We start from the raw sequence: 6,516 nt of genomic DNA on the forward strand, positions 1-6,516 counted from the left end.
TGAATGTTGGCGTGCCCGCTGGATGAACTCCACGCGAAGACACAATACATCAGAGCAGAGCGATGTGGTTCGATCTCACACAAAAACAACAAGAGGGGGGGGGGGGGCGATTGGCCCCGAACACAAACCAGACAGCGACTCAAACAAAGTCGACCCACGTCTGAGGCACCCGGCCGATATCTCCGTCCCTCCGACCGCCCTCGTCCTTCACACGCCGTCCCCTCTGCGTCCCTCTGACGTCCCCATAATGTCTCTTTAACTCCCTCCCTCACCCTTCAGCCCATCGTGCAGCCATCCATCCACGCAGCTCAACCTTACTCACCCCCCCCCCCCCCCCGTCCTTCATTAATTTACCCGCCTCGTGCTTTCACATCGCAGGAGGTTCAATGGAAATTCAGGGCTTTTTATTCTAATGAGCTAAGAACGAAATTGGCCTCTGCTTGCAAATTCCGAGTCTCTAATCAGCTCCTGTGTCTCTTCAGCATTCCCCATCAGAGCTCACTTCATCACGCCGAGGTTGAGAGCCAGTTAACGAGCCTCGCACTCCGCACACGCATACATCTGTGTTCAATCCTCCGTATTTAAACACAAAATGGAGCCCTGTTGATGTGCCGTTTGATATACGACAGTGTGTTTTCTGAAAATCGTAATTGGTTCCTGCCGCGGCCGTTGGCCTCGTGCAGACCACCGAAGGTCAGAGTTGACGCACTCGTCGACTGCATCATCCTCTTTGCTCACCACTCCGGTTCTCCCCTCCTAACTCATCTCGTCCCGCTGCCGCTTTCAAGGTTGCTGGAAGGGAAGGACCCAAACACACGCAATAAATAATATGTAAAATGACCCTAGAAGTCAGTAAAAAAATCATGAAGGAAGACCAGAAAAACTAAAACAACAAACAGTGAAAATACAGAAACGTAAGTACAGGAAAAGCACAGAGGCAGGAAGTCTCAACATAACCGACCCATGAAGGTTTGGTTACAGAGACCAGAGCAAGACGCACGACACGCTTAATACGTGAGTTATGTAACAGGCAAATTGATCTGAAACATCCGTGTTCCCATAGAACAATAATGATGATTACTCCTCTTTTATGTCTTTTATTTCCACTAAACATCATTTATTTGTTGAGGCGTACCATCGAGGATCAAAAGGGATGGCAGAGTTCTTGATGGATGCAAAAAAAAAACAAGAAAGCAAAAATAGCGACTCGGCTTTTTGTTCCTCTCGCTCATGTTTTGTTCCTCCTCGTGTCCAATGTACTGTACACCCTTCCTGTAAAGACGGAATTTAAATGCATAAAAAATACACTATGAAATTTATCGTGCGGCAATAGTAGCAAACGTACAGCCAGATGACGGCACGTGTTCGTGTGCGCACCCATGCGTAGCATAACGCATCTTCTACACACACACACACCATCTGCTGCAGTGGACGCAGGCTAAAGGTGTACGCTTGTGACAGTCAGACTGCGAGGCTGCGTCGTCCTTGCTGATGGCCTGTCGAGCGTCCCGGTGATTCAGACGGAGGCCCGGGGGCGGCGGGGGGTCGGCGAGCACATGCCTCGGACGGCGAAAGCCGATCGTTGGCTCCTGCCGCGTGTGGCATTACCCGTCACACATCTATAGGCGTGTTTTTAACCCCGGCGTTCTGCGTCCTCCTCCCTGACATCCAGCTCCCTCCCGCCGCTGACTCGTCTGTCCGTCCGGCCTGCCTGTCTCGCTCACGTCATCCCGAAGGGGGGAGAATTATTGATGACGCTCTTGGCTTACAGGAACATCCAAAGTCAGATGACAAAGGGACAAACCCGGCGTATTACACGGAGGCGAAAGGCAAAGATGTTCACAAGAAAACGCATGTCAAACTATCCATTAAAAAAGTGATTTTGCGTTGCCCTCCAGGTGACTCATCGGGCGGCAAGTCTCGTTTGTGCTTTTCGCTTTTCTTTAAGTACTCGAATGTGAGCTTGAACGTCGGGCCTCTGACGTCCTCGCTCCCGTTCGCTTGCTTCCTCTCAGCTTCTCAAGTGAAGGCAACGATCGCTCCGTGAGGTGGGCGATGGGGCGAGGGTCGAAAAACAAAGAGGCCGCGTCACGTGGGCGAATGATGCACGTGTGTGTGCGGGACGAGGGGGCGGGGACGGGTTCCTGTTGTGTACAGATGTTGTGTACAGATGTATATGCTTGTATATATATATGCGTGCCTGTCGACCTGCCGCTGTCTCTCTCCCGCTCTCTGAAAAGCACTTAGCAGACACGGCCCAGCGTCCGGGGGAGAGCTCCTGTCTAATGTCCACTGTCCTTCTGTTCCTGGGCATTATGTAAGAAAACACAGGGGCCTCATTTATGAAGAAAAAAAAACCATGCTCTTTGACTTCATCCTGGATTTCATCGTGCAATCCTTCCGACAAATGCGATGACATGAAAAGCAGATATCAGCGGCAGACGTGCTTGTACTGTACCTCCGGGCGAGGCTGTAAATTTTTTTTCCCGTCTGATTGGTGACTAAATATGGAAATCCTAAACATAGCAGAAGGAGATTACGGCGTGTCAGCTCTTTGAGGACAACACAAAGGCTCCTGTGGGGAGAAGAGACATCAAAGGCCGCGCGAAAGTCTATTAAAAAGCCTTTTCTTAATCCGGAAATCACGGCTGTGGAATTCGTGCTCTTTGAATTCCAAAGACATGACGTGACATTTACCTCGGCGCGGATTTAGATTGTCGGCCTGAAATAGAACGTTCCGTTGACGAGGCAACTCATTTGAGCGGCAGCAGGGGACAGATGTGAAGAAAAGGCTGATGGTGAATGATTAATGAAAACCCTTTTCCAAATAGAGCATCGGGAGGAAATGAACATAATTGCACCGTAGGACACTTAATCAAACCGATTGTGCAGAAGCAGAATTAATCCACAGTCCACAGAGTTTAGAACAAATCACATCCACGTTCACGACTTGAACAGTGTGCAGAGCTCGAGGCCTTCAGAGTCCGGCTGCTCTGATCGGGCACGTCGCGGCTGATTGTGCCATATTTGTGCGATGTGCCAGATGTGACCGCGATGGTCACAACCAGAGGCTTCAAGTGAGCAAAATGCTCAAAATGAGCAAAAAAAGTTATTAAAGCAAATAGGAAACATTGCAGTCACAGGGCTTCCGTGTCTCAGCAGGACTCAGCGCTAACTGTTTATAAAGTGTCACTGGAAGCCAGTCCTGTTTACGTTCTGGTTCCTGGAGAGAAGGTCGTGGAGTTCTGACTGATGTCCACGACAGTTTGTGGGAGTCGGAGTCTCCTTATTTCACCAGAAACGATTAGACTGGCTTTAGTTCATTCCTTCCTCGGTCAAACTCTTTTATCTAACTTATCGTTGACACAATAACATGTTTACCTGTGCGTGGCAGGATTTTTACTTTAGTGCGCACAGCCTGTCGATCGAATTGTGTGTATTTGTTGACCTTTCTGAAGCTGTGGTGTTGGTCTGTGTCTCACAGTAACATTTTGTTTCTAAAACGCTGATTCGAGGAATGATTCTAAAAAACAAAAGAGCTTACGATTACTACAAAGCGTATAATATGTTATAAACCACATTAAATATAGAGGGAAATGTCCACTACATGCTTGAGATTCAAGCTGCATTGCGGGTGTGACTGAAAATCCATAAAGACACAATGATGAACGATTCATGTCACTCAACAAAAATGGCATTTTATTCATAGTCACAGTCCGCTGGAGGCAGTTTATTGACACTTTAATGGTACGAATTTGACATGAAACGCATTCATCTTCTTGGAGTTGGATCAACAGAGACAGACTTAAGTTTCAGAATATAAAACTTAAAAAATATCTCTCCAGTAACATTTCCGACCTTTGCGCACGTGGTGACGCCATCTACTGGTGTGAGGAACCCCAGCGTGAGATTCACACCTCACTGCGAGATCCTGCATCTCCATCAAGCGACTGCGGCTCAGCGGTGCTTGAGGAGCCGGGACATGGTGGCATGCGACGGGGAGCCTGCCAGCTGACCGCTGTGTGCGCGTGTTACTGATTAATGTGAGGTCACGTGAAGCTCCTTGTGTGTGTGTGTGTGTGTGTGTGTGTGTGCATTACATACACTGCTTAAATGTGCGAAAGCAAAGTGCTTCCCGGAATCCCCTTTAATGCTTCATAATGTGTGTGTGTGTGTGTGTGTGTGTGTGTGTGTGTGTTGGTAATGAATGCGTGTTTGTGCTGGCGGTCAAGGAGGGCGCCGGGGAGGACTGGTGTTTGATTGGCGAGCGCCGCCGAGATCTGCTCCTTCCCGTTAGCGTACGCATCACTTCCTCTCACCCTGCCCAGAGCTACTGCCTCGCCGTCTCACAATCACTCTGACGCGATTCCCCTCTCCTCTCCTTGCTTTTTTCTTCCTCTCCTCCTCCTCCTCCTCTTCCTCCTCCCCGTTGTTCTCCCCTCGTGACTTACCGTCCTTCCCACTTTGTCTTTTTTTGCGACTCGGCCTTAAAGCGCCTCCTGCCTCCCTGCTCCCATTTCATTCCCCTTCTCTGCACTCTCCCCTTCCTCTCCATCCCCACTGGTGCTCCTCCCCCCCCCGTCTGTCCATTTGTCTCTCTTAACTCTCCGAAGGCCACTTTTGTTTCAGCAACTTGACAGCCAGTTCGTCATCCTCAACCAAGCGGTTTGCCGCCTCTCGCCCGTCTCTCCCGCCCTGACCCTCGCTGACCTCTTCCGTCCGTACCGTATCTGCTCTGTATTTCCATCCTTAAGCACCCCCCCCCTTCTCTCCCCCGGCCTCTCTCTCCTACTCCCCCTCTTCATCCCCCTCTTCCTCTCCTCCTCAGCTGCTCTCCCCGAAGACAGAGCAGATGCAGCCAGGCAGAACAGCCAGCGCGCCGCCACGTCCTCTCTGCGCTGCAGCAAACCTCTCAGACCTCCACACTTCACTTTCCTCGGGACACGCGCCGCTCACTGGCGTCCTCCGTCGCTTTCTTACTTTACATCTCTTGTCCTCTTTGTCTTCATTTTCACATCTCTCCATCCTTCCTTGCTTCCCTTCCACTGTGCCTCTCCTCACCCGTCCCTCCCCTGCAGGCTTCATCCTGTCTCTCTCTCTCTCTCTCTCTCTGTGATCCTTCCTTGCTAAACATTGCCTCGAGGCCGTTATTGTTTCCTCCTTCCCAGAAACCCTCTTCCCTTCTGTCCTCATCTCCTCCCCGCGTTGCTGCAACCAAGGTTTCTTCTCCTTCCTCTTTCTGTGCTCAGCCTGAAGGCAACTCTCCACCCATCGTCCTCTTTGCTCGGCGCCCCGATTCTCACCATCTCCTCCCTTCTTTCTGGTGCGGCCGTTCTTTTCTTGTCCTGCCGGTGTGACATATGGACTCATGTTTATGCTGATGACTTACTTGCCGCCTTACTTTGCCCACGGCCCTTTCAAAAATATGTAAATAATGAGAGCATGTTCATTACAATAAAGTACTCGCGGGCAAGTGAGATATTCCTTTGTAAATTCTTAATAAGATGTAAAACGTGTTACTCTTCACCCGCGAGCAAGTCCACCAATGTTTAAGACGGATCGAAGCACATCCAGCTGCTCATGTTGGTGTTTTCATATTCCTGACTGAAAACAATGGAGGGCGTGAGATTAGAACGCGGAGTCTTCCTCAGAAGGGAAAGAAGGGAAACTTTCTGCGTGATGTTATTTTTCACCTGTGAATTAAGATGCGTCATTTCGGACGAGAACGTATACAGCCCCACCGCAAGCTGAGTAACCTCTTTAAACGTTTTAAATAGGTATTCATATTAATAAAATGAGTACGTTTCTTCCTGTTTTTATCATGACTGCATGATTATGTTTTTTTTTGTCATGGGATTTGACTTCAAACGTAACGATGTTCTCGTTTTCTAAAGAATTACCATTATTTTTTGTAAAATCACTTTTAAGAAATGATCAACATCTGTATTGTTCTGATTCTAACAGAAAGTATTTTTGACGCTCAGTCTTTTGTTGCACTGGTTTCAATATACTTTGCATAGACCTCATCTCTCAATGTGCCTCATAACGTAGTCGTCATAAGTCCTTTCCTTAATGAATACACAATGCCGACCACGTCATCAAACGCACACACAGCTGCACGCCGTTTGCTCTTTGGTAACTAACGGGTTAAAGGAACTAATTAAGATCACACTGACAGCCACAGTACGACCTCAGCTGCAGGCAAAAACACGCGCACTAACTGCAACCTCATTTGTTAAGTAACTTCCTCGTGTGACCCCGTCCCACGTTTTACCACTTTGTGAGAACGCACAAAGAATCAGGGGTGACCCTTTGCATGAGGGTTGCCTGAAGAGGTCTGGAGGTGATCCGTCGTAGTCAAGAACAACCCACAGACGATGCACCGCCGCGTCATCTCACGCGCGTCTCGGATGTGGAGCCCCGGCGACGCTTCTTGCGTCCGCTTGCGTCATTCGCCGCTTCACGGACGACCTCGCAAACCCTCGACGGAAAGCTTCGAGGAACCTTTTGTTACGC

This window comes from Gasterosteus aculeatus, chromosome 1 (genome assembly GCF_964276395.1).
Source record: "Gasterosteus aculeatus chromosome 1, fGasAcu3.hap1.1, whole genome shotgun sequence".
Classification (NCBI taxonomy): domain Eukaryota; kingdom Metazoa; phylum Chordata; class Actinopteri; order Perciformes; family Gasterosteidae; genus Gasterosteus; species Gasterosteus aculeatus.